This window comes from Aphelocoma coerulescens (assembly GCF_041296385.1).
Source record: "Aphelocoma coerulescens isolate FSJ_1873_10779 chromosome Z unlocalized genomic scaffold, UR_Acoe_1.0 ChrZ_unloc_scaf_3, whole genome shotgun sequence".
NCBI classification, from domain to species: Eukaryota; Metazoa; Chordata; class Aves; order Passeriformes; family Corvidae; genus Aphelocoma; species Aphelocoma coerulescens.
In genome coordinates, this window is record NW_027184088.1 from 667,807 (window position 1) to 685,395 (window position 17,589).

General features: G+C 47.7%; 1 long non-coding RNA gene across 1 annotated transcript; it reads right to left on the reverse strand.

Annotated features, from left to right (window-relative positions):
* Nucleotides 1-5,612: 5,612 nt before the first annotated feature.
* Nucleotides 5,613-10,656, reverse strand: LOC138103995 (uncharacterized). The gene is made up of 2 exons (XR_011147913.1): nucleotides 7,096-10,656; nucleotides 5,613-6,482 (listed from the first exon to the last, which is right to left on the reverse strand). It is a non-coding gene; the product is annotated as an uncharacterized lncRNA (long non-coding RNA).
* Nucleotides 10,657-17,589: the final 6,933 nt, after the last annotated feature.

A 17,589-nucleotide genomic window follows, 5' to 3' on the forward strand; every position in this document is an offset into this window, starting at 1 on the left:
GCTCGATGACACACCTGGGCAGGTGAGTGCCAATGACACCATGGGACAGCCTGAGACCGGACGGGACAGGGCCACCAGCCTCCCATGGACGATTGGCTACACCGCACCACAGCAGCCACAGGTGACACATCGGAGATTCACTGAGGGCACCCTAAACAATCAGGTGATACTGGAGAGGCTAGGAGCCCAAGCTCCAAGCAGTGAGCCAGTGGCCTGGACCGAGGAGCAGGAGTGTGGAGATGCCATGGGTCCAGAGCTGTCTGAGGAAGAGGAGTGGGAAGACGCCCTTGATGTTCAGCTGTCTGAGGAAGAGGAGTGGGAAGACGCCCTTGATGTTGAGCTGTCCGAGGCAGAGGAATGGGAAGATGCAATAGACACAGAGCTGTGCCAAGGGACAGATGACATTGGGTCATCTCCGGTCCACCACCGGCTCAATTCCTTGGGCCTGCAGGACAACAGGGGCTCCCACCCTGGTCCCAAGGAAGGCCCCAGCTGCCACATGGATGAGGGAACAGTAGCAAGTACCACAGCACGAGGATCTGAGGACAAGGAATGTCTCTCAGGTGAAGACCATGAAGGAGAAGGTAGCACAGCCACTGTCACCTCAGCAGCTCAGGAAGAGCCCTCTCAGGTGGGGGAGCAGGCAGCAGCTCACCCAGATGCAGGCCAGGCCCTCACCTACACCATCCCTTTCTCTACTTTCCTGGACACCCTGGTTGAAGGGAACCAGACGTGGCGCAGGAAGGCGCTGAGCGTTCTGTGGAGGGCCTTAGCTGCTGCCCAAGGCAAAGGAGAGCAAAAGAGGCAGCACCCAGCAGGCTGCAAAGAGGCTCTGCCAGAGCCAGCCCAGTCCATCAGGGCTGAGGGCCTGGACAAGGACCACCCTGTGAAAAAGGGTCCTGGCCGGCAGCTGGAAGAAGCAGAGCCAGACCTGGAACTGAGCATGAAGGAAGCAACAGAAGCAGGAACACCTGCAGGACCTGCCTTCAGATCTCCTTCCCCCACAGTCATCGATGCCCTGGCTCGAGAGAGACGGACGTCCGTCTTCAAGAGTGCCCCAAGGGCTCTGCACACGGTCTTCACTGCAATACACAAGACAGGGAAGCAGGAACAGCAGCAGCCCACAGGCCATGCACTGGATCAGCTGGACACAGGCCAGTATTTCAGCAGTGAGGTCCTGAGCAAGGCTGCAATTGTGATCGAGAGACCCAACAAGCAGATAGAAGAGCAAAGGCACCTGGAACACAGCACGGATGCAACACAGGCAGTAACAGCCAGAGCAGCAGGAGCAGTGAGCCCGGCACATGCGCCGCACAGCCCCACAGCTGATGGCCTGGCTGTCCAGGACACAGCCCAGTACATCAGAGACGAGCTCCTGAGCAAAGCTGTAATTGTGATGCGGGGATCTGAGGGGCTCACGGAGCAACAGAGGGGCCTGGAACAAGGTACTGCTGAGGGGATGAGGGTAACAGCCCCAGTAGAAGGGACAGAGAGGCCAGGACATACCGAGCAGAGTCGCACAGATGATGCTCCGGTATTCCTGGATGCAAACGACTGTATCCGGACAGAGGTTGTTAAAAAGGCCATGCTTATGGTCCAGAAACCCTTTGAATACCCAGAGGAACCGCAGGATGAGGAACTGAGCCCAGAGGAATCAACAGGAGCAGAAAGACCTGCAGGACGTGCCCAAAGCCTTCCTGCACCTACAGTCATCAAGATCCTGGCTCGATGGAGGTGGCAGAGCCTTGTCTGGAAAGGACTGAGGGCTCTGCACTTAGGCTCCACCACCACCTCCGGCACAGGAGAGAGGAAGAAAAAGAAGAAGAAGACAAAGCACCTGACAGCTGATGCCACAGATGTGCTGGACACAGCTGGGTGTATCAGGAGAGATGGCCAGGACAAGGCTACACTTGAGCTGCAAGCATCCAGCCAGCAGATGGTGGAAGAGCAGGACATGGAAAGCAGTAGGGCTGTGTCATCAGCAGTAACACCCACTGCAGCGGGGGCAGAGAGGCGAGCACGTGAGTCCCACAGCTCATGCTCCTGCTTTCCTGAATGCAGCTGACTACATCCGGACAGAGGCTGTTAAAAAGGCCATTCTTGTCGTCCAGAGACCCTTGGAAGAGCTAGAGGAACTGTGGGAGCCAGAACAAAGTGTACACAAAGAGCCGAGACCAAAAGCCAGAGAAGAACACACAGAGAGCCCGGCACACGTCCTGCACAGCCCCAGAGCTGATGGCCCGCTTCTCCTGAGTACAGACCAGGACATCCCAGCCCCAGCAGAAGGGACAGAGGGCCCAGGAGATACCGTGCACAGTCAGCCAGATGATGCTCCGGTATTCCTGGATGCAAACGACTGTATCCGGACAGAGGTTGTTAAAAAGGCCATGCTTATGGTCCAGAAACCCTTTGAATACCCAGAGGAGCAGCAGGATGAGGAACTGAGCCCAGAGGAATCAACAGGAGCAGAAAGACCTGCAGGACGTGCCCAAAGCCTTCCTGCGCCTACAGTCATCAAGATCCCGGCTCGACGGAGGTGGCAGAGCCTTGTCTGGAAAGGACTGAGGGCTCCGCCCTTGACCTCCACCGCTACATCCAGCACAGGAGAGAAGGAGAGGAAGAAGAAGACGAAACACCTGACAGCTGATGCCACAGATGTGCTGGACACAGCGGAGTGTATCAGGAGAGATGGCCAGGACAAAGCTACACTTGAGCTGCAAGCATCCAGCCAGCAGATGGTGGAAGAGCAGGACATGGAAAACAGTAGGGCTGTGTCATCAGCAGTAACACCCACTGCAGCAGGGGCAGAGAGGCGAGCACGTGAGACCCACAGTCCCACAGCTCATGCTCCTGCTTTCCTGAATGCAGCTGACTACATCCGGACAGAGGCTGTTAAAAAGGCCTTTCTTGTGGTCCAGAGACCCTTGGAAGAGGCAGAAGAACAGTAGGAGCAGGAAGGGAAGCATGGACGGGGCAAGGGCAGCCAGAGGCAAAGCAGCAGAGACAGAGAGCCTGGCACATGCCCTGCACAGCCCCACAGTCCGTGACACACCTGTGCTGGACACAGCAGAGTACCTCAGGAGTGGGGTGCCCCTCCCTTCTGTGTCTCCTTCTCTTGTAGGGCTGTAACGGTTAGTGGCCAATATATATATTCACCTATATATATACACACATACCCATGTCTATATTCATATATACCCACCTATGTACAGATCCATACATCTATACCTATATAGATATACACGTATATAGCACCCCTAGGAGTTAGTAACTCTCAGCACATAGATTATTTAAGGATCATCCGTGACTATGGTACTGGTATGTGAAGTTTATCTACACTCTCTGCAAATTTCTCTAGTGCGTAAACAGCACCCTCGTGTAGCTAAAGCTGACTTCTTCACCCCCACTCAACTTCAGAAATGTCCTGCATAGCAGAAGCAGAGTTGAAAAAATACAGGAATTTGTTCAATAAATGCATGTTTTCCGAATGTTCTGAAGTCTGCAGGAGCTTTTTTCACCGCAATGTACAGGAATCTGGGTGTTTGCTTAGATGAGACAGACAAGAGTGTTTGTACAGTGACTGTAAGTTTCCTTCATGAGGAAGCCTCGGTACTGTTCCATTTGCTTTTCTGAACGCAGCCTTCTCAGTGTTCAATGCAATTTATATCCACAGCAAGGCAAAGGATTTTTCTGGTACATTTGTAGAGCCAGGATAACAAACCGATTTGGCAGGTTCAAGTCCTGAAGCCAATTCTGCAGCTCCTGTCTTGTGGGGAAAACCACTTCCCCCCCACCCCCCCCCCCCACCCCCCCCCCCCCCCCGCGCCATCTGTGGTTTGTTGTGGAGAACTGGAATTGGCATATTCTAATCCTGAGGCCAATTCTGCAGCTGCTGCTGTGTGGAGATGGTGTTGTCCCTATGCAGGCTTAACTTTAGGGGAAAATGCCTAAATGCCTGTCCCGGGTGGTCAGTGCAAGGTAAATGTTTTATTGTCCTTCCTTAGATACTTTGTTAGTCGTCTCTCTCCCCCTGGGGTGGACTTGGTACAAAAAAATTGGGATACGGAGCAATTGGTTACTAAAAAGATGATTGATTACCAAAAAAGTGATTGGTTATCAAAAAAGGCTTTAGGCAATGGCATTGCTTGCTGCCAAACTCGATAATCACTGGAACAAAAGGAGCGATCTGATAAGGCAAACTGCTCCAGGGCGAAAAACAGAAACCTACTAAAACCCTGGGAAAAAAAGAGCAACTCAAATGCCTCATTCACAGACTGCAACTCTTGGAAAACTTTTAAAAGCAGTCTCACTCCCTGCGCTGAACAGTCAATTGGAGGAAACCCCTCTGAAATCCTGTGGGAAACAACAAAAGTGGTCCAATGAGCACTTCATAGAATAAAAGCTCAAACTTCACCTAAATGAATTAATGCAATTAGCAACTTGTTTCACTCTGAAAGGTTTTGCCAGGGAAGTTTGTTTCTTGTCTTTTTTTTTTTTTTCTAGCAATGACAAACATCCCTGCGTTGAAGATAAGGAAAACAGTTTGGGAGCAGAAAAACTGCAAGCAGCAAATTCACTTTCTTGTTATAGGAACCTACCAAGACATGAGATGGAACTGCATGAAAACCAGTGAAATTTAAAGTGGCATTAGACTTGCTTGCATTTTCAGTTTGTTAATGTTTGTAATTAGTTTGTGTTTTCATTGCAAGTGACTTGCTAGGAAATCAAATATTAGTCAAAGTATTCTACATATTCTTAAGTCTGATTTTTGTCTGACTTGTTTTGTCTTTTTACTGAAAAAACGTTGTAGCTAAGGTCTTATGGATGTATAATTTGTCTCAACCAATTTTATCCTGAGAGCTGGTCTAAGAACTTATACATATTTGAAATCATACAACTATGTATTAACCTTCCCAGTTCTGCCTCGGAAGGCTTCAAAATTATTAGCATTTGGCTAAATTTTTCGGATTTACTAATTAGCGAATTAAAGAGTCTTAAAAAACACAAGCAAAAGTTACATGCAAAAGGACTGAATCCCCCTTCCTAAATCTGGAGGGGTAGCCATGGACTGCAAATAGGACATGAATAAAATACAAAAAAGCCTTCTACCAGGTCTCAAACTAATGGGCTGTTGAATTTCCTGCCCTATGTCCTAAAAGAGTATTTTAACTTTGCCTCACTTCTCCTATTTATGCCAATCAGTGTAGTGACTACAGCACATTCTGCAATGCACGTGCTTCTCCCTTGCAGGTGCAGAATGTGATGAGAGCAATTTGCTCACTGAATTTCAAAAGAAAAAAGCTACTTGAGATGATACAACTAAATTGAAAAGGGAATGAATTTCATTTCTAATCCCACCAATAATAAAGCCACAGTTTCTATTTTGTGTCAAGATTAAATTACAAGAGTGCTATAACCTGGCTCCTGAAAAGCATAGTCCTGATGGAAGGATATGTTTGCATGAGAACATTTTGTGGGAAAATGGTTTGTGTGTTAATTTTGGATCATAAAAACTAATCCTTCATAATGCATAGAATTGTCCAGCAGAGTAGGAATATTACCAATGAAATTCTTCTAACTATATGTGAATGCAGTTAAGCAGAAAACACACGTCCTCGACAAATCCATTCACATTTATTCCAGGATGCAAAGTTAATAAATTATCCTACAAGAGCTAGAAATCCTCTTGAAACTCAGCTGATGGAGACATGTTAATACATGGACCTGTCAAGGATACACTTCTGTGGAATTTAAAAATGAAGACCCGCTGTACAATTCTGTAACTAATTTCAAAACATATTGAACCACCATCTAAGAGATACAATATTGTGATATCCCTCACACCCACTACGCATTTAAAAACACCGATTCCTGGGATTCACGGGGTGGGGGCACTGACTAATAAGAATTGGGGTTAATAATTACAACTGAATTCATATTTTGAACTACTGAACACTGTATGATTACTTATGTCATTGCTTCTGCTGTTTCTATCTTTTCTCCTATAATCTTTCTTCATCACCCCTGTGGACGCCAGAGAGAAACGATGGACTCTACACGAGTCAATGTGAATCAGGCAGAAGCCATTTTATTGATGAACTACTGTCCTTAATACACAGTTTTTGCTTTCCCTACACGCAATCATGCATATTTATTACTGGTTAAGGCCTATTTTCATGCGCTACTTTATGCTTTATGACTGGTTCTTGTATGTGTGTCACATCGTCCGTCGTGTATGTCACAACTGTCCTTCAGCTTGCATTTTCTTACCCTTTTCTTCCTTTTTCTCAGGATTATGCTACACTGCTTGTTCCTCGTTCACATCCTCCCCAATGCTGCTTGTTCCTCTCACACAACCTCCTGAGGCTGAAGGAGAGGAATGCCTCCACAAGAGAGCCAAAAGCAGCAGAGACTCTTCCATGGCTAAGTTTGGGGTAGGGGAGACCACAGCCCGCAGAAGCCAAGTTTACACAGACTCCCCCCTGAAATGAAGGGGGGGTGGGAATAAGTGATGTATTTAAAACAATATGTGGCCAGGATACTGTCTCTTGTGAAATCTCATTGACAGGAAGCTCAGCTAGCACAGACCCTGCCTTTGGACTTTGTTGTTCATAACATCCAACCAGGAGATTGGGTCCTGGTTAAGGGGTAGAAAGAATTACCACTGGTGGCTAAGTAATGTGGACCTTTCCAAGTGTTACTGACCACAGAAAAAGCCGCCAAGACAGCTGAACACGGGTGGACCCATTGCGCTCGGGTCAAGGTCTCGGAGACCCCGGAGATTTGGACATCTCAGCTGGAGGAGAAGGACGGAAGGCCACAACTGACACTCCACAGGAGTGGACCGGAGCAGTAGCCAGTGCGTTGACATCGGGGAAGCCCCGTGTGCCTACCCACAGACTCTCTGCTAGAATAGTCTGTATGGGCGTCTTCTCGGATCTCCAGTCATTGGCAGGCTAATCCTCACCATCACTGCTTTCTTTATGTTAAGCTGTCTCTGTGCCCTCACTCACCCCAGGTGGTGCAGAAGACAACATGAGAATTAGCTTAAGATACTAGATTACACCATTAGAATGTTTCTCTTAATAATCTTACCTTTGTATTGTCAGTTAGGTTTGGGCCAGAGGTGGGAAAATAGTTTTCTTAGTCCTAGGAGAAGAAGTAGCAAAAACCTTTAGCCTTAGCAATTGTTGGGTCTGAGGAAGGCCAGGAAGGTGTGAAGACTGGCCATGAATGGCATCGCAGGTTACCTGCAAACTGGTCAGGGATATGTTGTGTAGGGTATATCAGACCGTTGTTCTTTTGCTACCACAAGTTCAGGAAAATCAGTCAGGAATCAAAGTATGTGATGATCTAATTAGAGAAAAACAATCAGTTGATGCATCCCTGGCTGGAGGGAGTACCCAAAAATGGGGAAAAGATGAATGGCCACCTGAGTGAAACATACAATACTATGGACCCCTAATGAATCCACTTGGAACCCTAATGAATTCATATCAGGTGCCAGAGGACCTATTTATTATTTAAATCTGATAATTAGGTTACAAGATGTCTTTGAAATAATAACCAGCCAACAACTACCGCTCTTGACCTTCCTGCTGACCAATCCACTCAGATGAAAAATGCGATATTTCAACATTGGGTGGTATTAGATTATCTATTAGCAGAAAAAAGGAGGAGTGTACAGAAAATTAAATGACTCAAACTGCTGTTTGCAAATAGATGACAATGGAAAAGTAGTGAAGCAAATAACAAAGGGAGTAAGAAAGTTAACTTGTGTACCGGTCCAAATGTGCAAAGGATGGGAATGGGACATGTTTTGTGGTTACCTGGTGGACTGTGGGTTAAACAAATGCTTTTTTTCCTCTCACGTGCTGTAGCAACCCTGATCTTTTTACCATTCATGATCCCTTGCTTAGTGCAACTTATTCAGCATGTGATCAAGCGGATGCAGGTAGCAGCCATGCCTACAGATCCAGAAATGGCTAAGAAAGGACAGAAAATGATGTCACTGCAAATAACTGCAAAACCAAAAAAGACCCAAGAACAGAAATTTAAGTCAACAATAGCTGAAGTTTGTAAAGACAATTATTGAAAATTAAGAGGAGGGATTGAAAGGGATGAGAGAAATTTGCCTTTACAAACAAACTGTGGGTCTGCTAGATAAGACCAGGTACTGAGAGATGAAAGAAGCAATGGGAAGAACGGTAAATTCCATAGGAATTCCACTGATTGACACAAGGAAAAGAAAAGGGGGGTATACATTAGAAGGGCGTCTGTATTAGGCGATTCAGGAAGCCTGTACCTCTCAAGTACCTCAGCCAATAGGGAAAGAGACAGGGAAATGTGGCTGGGAAATTAGGATAAATAGGAGGCTGAGTCCTCTAACAATCTGAGAGACACCAGGGGAATGCCCCATGGCCTCTCCCTTTATTTGAATAAAATTACAGGACTCCTCTGTCTCCTTTTTGGACATAAACCTCTGGTGTTTGTGGATGGATTTTCCTGACAGCCACGAGGATGTGGCAGAGGCATTCCCTCCTCGGCAGGGGAGAGCCGACCCAAAGAGCAGTTGGGAAGGAATCTGCTATCGTACCGCGGCTCAGCTGAGAAGCGCGTTTCCGAGTAGGCACGGGAACTTCTCTGTCTATGCCACAGGGGGAAGAATTGGTCAAATGTTCTTTTCGTAAGTGGGAAAGATGAATGGTGAATGTGTGTGTGTGTGTATACGGGGACACCCAGGAGAGTTTGCTGAATGTGTGAGATGGGTTTGAAAAGCACGAGTTTCTGATTACTCCTAGTTGTGATTGTGGTTTGCTGGGAGGGGATTTGACAGCTGGAGTTGGGAATGCGAGTTGGTGTTGTGGGGAGTAATGGGGAGGCTAACACTGTTGTGAATGCTGGAGTGAACCCAGAGGTGTGGGCAGTCCCAGGGAAGTATGGAAAACTGGATATGGAGCCTCTCCACATTGCTCTGAGGTGACCTGGACAGCTGGTGTCCAAACAGCAATACCCTCTTTCAAGGGACGGGAGGAAGGGAGGAAGGGAGGCAGGGAGGAAAGGAGGCAGGGAGGGAGGCAGAAAGGCAGGAAGGCAGAAAGGCAGGAAGGCAGAAAGGCAGGAAGGCAGGAAGGCAGGAAGGCAGAAAGGCAGGAAGGCAGAAAGGCAGGAAGGCAGGGAGGCAGAAAGGCAGGAAGGCAGGAAGGAAGGAGTTGCAGCCAGTTGCTGAGCTAAAGGTGGGTCTTTTGGAACTGTGTATGTCCCCTATAACACTCCTATCCTGATAGTTACGGTGCAGGACCTGAGAATAGTAGGTGAAACTATTAAACCCAGGCACTCCAAGGTACCAGACTGCTACAGTGGGGATACTGTAACACGATGTATCAAACAAGGAGGCCTGTGGGAAAGAAATATATATGGACAGATTCTTGATAGATGTTTCAGAGATGGTTATTTCTCCAGACGCATGGCTGAGGATCTGCCGAGGAACTGAGGCAATCACGGGACCCGAGGGTCCTTTCCCAAGCAGGGGAACACAGAACAACCAGTGGGGAACGAGGCTGCCCAGGGGCAGGGAAACCTTGTGCCTCCCCCCCAGGGCCCCTCTCCCAGGGCTGCATGGCAGGGGGAGGGACCCCAACATTTCATCCGTTTAACAAAAGAGATTTAAAACTTAACATTGAAAACAACTGGATAAACATAACGAGAACAGTTTTAAATTAAATGAGGCACCCTCCTGAGTCTTTAAATGTCCAAACAGATTCTCTGGAACGTCTTAAGGCTGACAGAAGGGATACAGGACTCTCCAGGCATGCTTTGTGGGGAAACTGAGGCAGGAGAGGGTTTAATTTCTTCCTTCCCCTTTTTCATCTCCCACTCAGCATTGCAAAGGGATTTTTGGGGAAACAATTGGCAAAAGCATGGTTGGAAAAATGGATTGGGAATACACTGGGGGTAATAGGACATAGGGTAAAAGGGAAAGGTGGGATTAGGAAAGGGAGACTGTAGGGGGGGCTTATAATGGAGATATTGTCTAACATGACTACGATTTTTAGCATGTATACTGCCTTTTACAGGAACACCATCAGGCCCAGTGACCTGGGATGCTTGTAACCCTTTTCTACCTTGTATAATTTTGAATTCCACCACCTCTCCGTCTCCCAAGCTTGGGATGCATTTTTCAGGGTTATTCTTTTGAATAGCAATTCTATGCACAAATATGTCTTGCTGGTTGTCACATGTTGTTATAAAACCATAATTTTGTTTAACATGATACCATTTCACTATTCCTAAAACCTTAGCTACGGTGATACTTCCCTTTTTCCAAGTGGCTGCTGTTTTCTGTCTCGCTGCATTTTTGCTTTCTCTTTCGCTTTTGGTTGCTCCCGTGTTGGAATTGTCGGGGCTGCTCGTGCCTGTGCGCTCTTCCCGGGGTCGCATTCAGGGCCACGCGGGCCGGGCTGGCCCGCGCTGCTCAGTTCTCCGTGCGTCGCCTCCTCTGCTCGCAGCTGCGCTGCCGCTGCCAGGCGCTGCACCCACGTCTCGGCCGGGCCCCTGAGTGATGACCCCCCCACGCCCTGCTCCAGCGCGTGTCTCTGCTCCACCGCCACCACTGCCAGCCGCCGCCCGCACGCCGCCCCTCTCGGTCGGGCTCGCTCCACCACACGCCGTGCGGGGTCGGGCGGGCACTGCCAGGTCCTGCCGCTCCCGCCACGCCTCGCTCCGCCACCGGCACTGCGGCTCGCGTGGCTCTGCCCGCGCGCTGGAATTGTCTCGCTGCTGCTCGGAGAGGGCTCGGTGCACGTGGCCTGGGTCTCACAGTCCCTGAGCCAGGCTTCCCTGAGCCAGGACACAGCTGACATTGCTCAACAGTCTCGGTAATTAAATAATAGTCACAAAAATATTCTTCCATCGGCAAATATTTTGACTCAAAAATTAACTGTGTCCAAATGGTGTTCCAAAAGTCTTTGGTAAGAATTAAGTCCCAAGAAACGTAGAAAAAGTTCTTAAACAACCATGCCAGGAAGTGTTTCAGTCCCTTTTGAGCTTGAATCAAGCTACAATTTACAAATCGTTGTTCAAGAATCTTTTCAAGTTTAAGATAAATGTCCATATGCGGCTCTGAAAGCCAAGAGTCTTTCCACAGTTCCTCCATAGTTTAGATATGGAATAGCAAAACAAAAAGAAGAAGAGGAATCCAAAGTTTCTTTACTCACACATCAGTCGCTTAGGGATTGGGGATCGTTCTGCTCGCAATTCCCCACCATTTGCTACAGTGAGGATACTGTAACACGATGTATCAAACAAGGAGGCCTGTGGGAAAGAAATATATATGGACAGATTCTTGATAGATGTTTCAGAGATGGCTATTTCTCCAGACGCATGGCTGAGAATCTGCCGAGGAACTGAGGCAATCACGGGACTTGAGGGTCCTTGCCCACGCAGGGGAACACAAAACAACCAGTGGGGACCGAGGCTGACCAGGGGCTAGAGAAACCCTGTGCCTCCCCCCCAGGGCCCCTCTCCCAGGGCTACATGGCAGGGGGGAGGGACCCCGACACCAGACCCTCATACCACTGTCTTGGGGTGATTTTATGATAATACTGTGTCTTGGGGTGACCTTATCATGTGTATCCCATATCACTGCCTATGCCCAGAAATTAATTCCTGTGCCTTTCTATGCCTCTAAACTGAGCCTGAGAGGGGGAAGGAAAAAACGGAGCAAAACTTTTGCAAAGCAGTTTGCAGCTTGTTCAAGGTCACACACGGATAGCAATTGGTTTTCCCCACTGTGGCAGGGGAGGGAGGAGGGAGGAAGCACCCGGCTTGCTGTGCCCAGAACAGGTTTTTTTTGGCCAGTGGTTCAGCTGCTTTGTTCTCCGGAGAGAGACTGAGAGTTGAATTTTTCCTTCTCTGGAATTTCGGATTTTCTCCCTTTTCTACTGGACTGCTTGATTGCTTTAACATCAGAACACATCGGGAGGACTTTCCACCGGGCACAGAGGGCCTGGCCCTGGGCCAAGCCCCAGCTCCGAGGAGACCAAAGGGAGGACTCGGAACACTTTCCCAGGTTTTTCCTCCACAGCGAAAGATTTTACCATTCAACATTATTTTCCTTTCCCGTGTGTTTGTTAAATAAATAGTTTTATCTTTTTCACTTTCTTTCGAGGAAAATTTATTTTTTCCCGAACCTGGTGGGGGAGGGGTGGTTGTGCCTTCTCTCAGAGGATATATTTCTAAATTTGGCCAAACCAGTACACAACCAGTATTCCCCTACCATCTGCTTATTGCCCAGAAATGGGTCCCGCAGCTTTAAGCTGGGTCCAGGAGAGGGAGGAGAGAAGCTGGGCAAATTCTTCAGCGCCGTTTGTATTCAAGGACTCACACGCTCCCCCGTGTTCTCACCGCTGCAGAGCCGAGGGAGCACCTTCCTGTTTTTAGCCAGCCTCTTAGCTGAGCCAAGAAATTTTCCTACAGCGGCATACCAAAATCCTCCAGAACTACTTCTTCTTCTGGAACTGTTCGGCTTAGCTGTGATCCGAGAACCAGATGATCAGACCCTGTGGACCAGCAGGGAGGCTGCGGGGATGCCACATCCCGGCCTCGGACCTCGGGAGGGGCCGAGCCAGCTACAGAAAAGCACTCTGAATACACCAGCTTCCTCTGCATCGAGGAGGTTTATTATCTAACATTGCTCATTTGTTTCCTGTGCCTTGCCGGCACTCTGCTTGTTAAATAAAGAGGTTTTTTCACTTCTATCCAAGAAATTCCTTTCATATTGGTGGGGGAGGGAGTGCTGAAACCTGACTTCTGGGGAGGAGACATTCCTTCCAGAGCGTTTCCCCCTACATGTGTCTCAAACTGAGACAAAATCTGGCACCCAATATGAGGCTTGAGAAAGTGAAAAAACCAGTAATAATTACATCCTGGTTTTAAGAACTTTGTATTGGAGTACAGTGGTCAGTAGCCACCATGCTGTTTGATGTAATAATCTCTCTCTGGTCCCTAGGCATGTTTGTCTATCCACAGACAGGGGTATTTTTGTCCCTGGCATATAACTTTTACAGAGCAGGGATATGAACCAGGATTGCTCTGTTGATGTGCTTGGTAATAATGGTTTTATAGAAGGTTAACAGAGGTACTGGGAGCTGTTGAAATGTATATGCTCTGCTGTTTCTCCATCCTAGTCTCTTTGGGGGGTCTGCTTTGGGGGTTTGTTAGTAATTACACCCAGTCGGTTAGGGGAAAAGTAGGGGATGATGTTTCCCAGCCCTTCATCTCCTTCTTCTCCTTCAAATCTGGTACATCACCTTTTGAGAATGTTCCGTTTTCCCTGGATGCTAAAGATACCACCTTCCTGGTGTTTTATCTGGTAGGTTCCCTCTATACAGTCTGCAGCTTGTCTAGAATCAGGGCTGAGATTTCTAGCAAGGCTGACCGGACACCTGCCCCAGGTGTGGAAAATTCTGAGTGGTGTGGGGTATGGGAGGACTAGGCCAAACCTATGAATTCTCTGCCCCAGTTGCCTGGGGGAGCTTTCCCCCTGAACAAATTCAGAACCCAGCTGAGGTGGGTAAACATCTGAAAGAGAAGTGCGATGCCAAGTCTAGTGAGAAGAAACTCATTGCAATCTGCTGGGCCCTGGCTAATGCTTATTGCACACTGCCAGATACTGTAGGGCAACAGGTACAGACAGAGGGGCAGGAAGATGAATCAGCAAACACCCCAGTCACTCAGGCTGCAGCTAAACCAGACAGGGAGCCTAAGCCAAGAGCAATTGCTCCTGTCCAGAAAAGGAAACACAAAACTAAATCCATTTGCCCAGTGGGTGATGATGGGGAGCCAGGATCCTCACAGCCAGCAGAGGAATCAGAACCAGAAATCATTATTGAGTCTTTGTCCATAGAAAACCTTCGCGGCCTAAGAAAGGATTACACCTGACGGTCTGATGAATCTATATTAAGTTGGTTGGTCCGCATCTGGGACGCCACAGGTGATAACACAATTCTGGCTGATACTGAAGCGAGGCATTTGGGATCCCTGTCACGTGATGCGGGTATCGACCAAAGGATAGTAAGGGGGCCCAAAGCTCTCAGTCTCTGGACATGGCTCTTAAGAAGTGTGAAGGAAAGATACCTGTGCCGGGAAGATCTCCAGGTGCAGCAAACCCTGTGGAAGATCACAGAACAAGGCATTCAATGCTTGAGAGAACTGGCAGTGGTAAAGATCATTTTCTCAGATGACCAAACAATTAAGAGTCCAGACCTGGTAAAATGTACACCAGTGATGTGGCTAAAACTCATACGACTTGGGCCACAAGAATATGCCTCTGCTTTAGCAATGATGAAGTGGAATGAGGGCAATGAGACCATGATTGCTACGGTGAGGAAGCTCCAGGCATATGCAGATACTGTGCATGGCCCAACACATGCAAGGATCTCAGCTGTGGAAACAAGTCTGTCAGAACGCCTACAGAAAATGGAAAACAAGATTGAGGAGACTCACCAGAAACTCAGGAGAGATTGAAGAGAACCTTCTCCAAATCTCATCGGTACAGACCAGAGGCCCTGTTACCAGGAGCAGACGTCCCCCAGCTAGGGAGAGAGGGTACACCCCAAGAGCTGAGCTGTGCTTCTTCCTGTGTGACCTCATGGGGAAAACATGACGAGGTGGGATGGAAAACCCACGTCTGTCCTGGCAACACGGGTACGTGAATTGAAGGAGGGCAAGACTCAGAGAGGAAGTTCCACCAGAAAGGAAGTAGCTCCAGCTGCCCGTAGCCAAGCTGTCAGGCATAATGGAAGGGAAGGTGACATCTCCAATCCCCTTGATGGAACCTCTAGAACGTATGCCCAGGGAGGGAATGATAACCAGGACTAGAGGAGTCCTGCCTCTAGCCAGGTAGAGGCCAGGGAAAACCGTGCCTTTTGGACTGTGTGGATTCATTGGCCTGGCACATCAGAACCACAGAAATACGAGGCCTTGGTTGACACTGGCGCACAGTGTACAATAATCCCATCACAGCATGTGGGGGCAGAATCTGTTTCTATTGCTGGGGTGACAGGGGAATCACAAGATTTGACCCTGTTGGAAGCTGAGGTGAGCCTGACCGGAAATGAGTGGAAGAAACATCTCATTGTGAGTGGCCCAGAGGCCCCGTGCGTAGACTTCCTCCGGAGCGGGTATTTCAGAGACCCAGAGGGACTCAAGGTGGGCTTTTGGAATAGCTGCTGTGGAGACAGAGGGCATTAAGCAATTGAACACCTTGCCCAGACTATCAGAGAACCCATCTGCAGTAGGACTTCTGAAGGGGAAAGAGCAACCATTTCCCCCTTTTCTGTTACTTCCATCTTTTAGAAGAGCTCAGGGAGAAAGAATGGAAAATAATTCTGAAGCTGTCTTTAGGAATATTACACAAAGATCTTCAAGTCCAACTAACTAAAACAAGTCCAAGCACTCCTCAAATTCTTTCTTCCCTCTACCATCTAAGGTATTTCTTACCAGTCCTATTTGCACAAACAGTCTCACTGTATGTGTTATTTTCAGTGTAGAAAGCAAAACAAAACAAAAAAGAGAAAACACCTCACACTTGTCAGCATTAGTCAGCAGCAGCTCACTGGCTCCCTCTCTTGGGTACTCTTTCTCTGTTTTTTCTGTCACTTTTCCAAAACTGTTTCCATACTGTGGGACAATTTCACACTTGAAATTCCCTGCTAATTTCAATTTCTGCATGTTCAGGTGCTTGTTCACAACTAACTTGCAACTTGATCCAGTTCCACAATGCTGAGAGCATCATCAGATAAAAGACAGGGTTAACAATCAGCCAGCCCCAAAACCCTGTATGCTTTATTCATAATTCAGCCATCTGAGCTTTTACTTCACAGCTCTGTCCTGCCTTGGCTACCTCTTACAATACTATTCCAAGTGGGCAGCCTACACCACCACTCACTCCTTCCTCTGGGGGAGCAGGGGACAGTTCCCTCCCCACCTCCCCACCACGGTGTGTCTGTGTGTGTCTCTCCCCCGCTTCATATGAGATATGGACAAGACAGCCAACCCCTGATTCGTACTTCCCAGAACAGAAATGTGTTTTCCAGATGACACAACACATGCATATTCTACTCACTACAAATAGCTTAAACTTTGTGCTCTGATCACCTACTCCCTACTGATAGCACAAACTGCATCTCACCCTGTGAGGACCGGGTGTCCCCTTTGTGGCCAAGGCTCTCATCTCTGGAGACTGAACTGCTGCAGGCAAACAAAGGTCCATCTGTCAACAGAGAAGCGGAGTTTGTCAATAGAATCTCTGCCATTCTGTGCTTTCTTTTGTGCTGTTCGCTAGTTTCAAATATACTGCTAATACACAGTAACAATTCAACCTACAGACTTGGTCAGGAACTACCACGAGCACAGGTTTCATTCAGAGATGGTCTGGTCTCTGCCACCTGACTTAGCCTCAAAAATTACGTAAGGGATTTCATCGAATAACCACTAATACTACACAAATACTGCTCTTTTCTATTAAAGATAAAAAATACTGCTGCAGAAAAACCCTCAGAAGAAAGACATTGAATGTGCTGATTACAATTAAGCATTACAGTGATGTTAATTAACACACGTGGACAATGCAAAAGTCACTGCACTAGGATGAATTCCACACATGCACTATTTATTCTAAAAGATGCATGTGAATGTTCACAGTAAAAATAAGGTGGATTTGAAAAGCCACGTATCCACAGCACAACTTTTCCTTTAAATGCCATTTAAAGCCCATCCTTTGGACAACACTCAACTAGGCACAACAGGAGCCTTGTTAATGCCCTTCCTCTACCAGCTGAGATACCAGAGTCTCAATAAAACCTCCGCTGTCCTTTTACACTTCCGGAAATGAATTCACTTTTAGAGGGATTTCTTAGTGCAGATCATTTGGAGTGAAGCGTGTTTACAAATCAAGCAGACATAAGCAGAGGGATCACAACTAACCCCCAAGCTCATTTCTCCCCCCCTCCACCATCTTGTGCCAACATTAAAAGTCACACAGCCAGATAAAGTCACAACATAAACTGGCCATGCTGCAAAGAAGTATTTCTTACGGAGCTAGTGTACAGCTAAGGTGATTCCTTGAACAAATTCTAGTGCAGACAGAGTGAAACTTCAGGACCATGCACAGTAGAACAACTCATCTGGCAGAACAGGCTGACTTAAAAAATCACGAAACCCTCCACTTGCTACTCCCAGTTCACTGCATAAGGAGTGCAGGTACACAGCTGAGGGGTGTGTTTTTTGCAAGAAGGGCCAGGTGCCCAAGTATTTTGTGAGGTTACTTACTACAAACCAGAACATGTATGACCTGTTGCTTCAATCAATTTCAGGTCATCTCTAGCCTACCCCAGCAATCAGAGACAAAGAGGACTGTTAAATAATTTTAGAAGCCATCCACAACTATCAGCAAAGTACTCGCACGTAGCACCCTCAGACAATAAATATTAATAAAAACAAGGAGCTAACTGGAACAATTCTTCTCTCATTCAAATGCCGCCCAACAGAGTCAACCCATCCATGAATGTCAAACTATAGGTTTTGCCA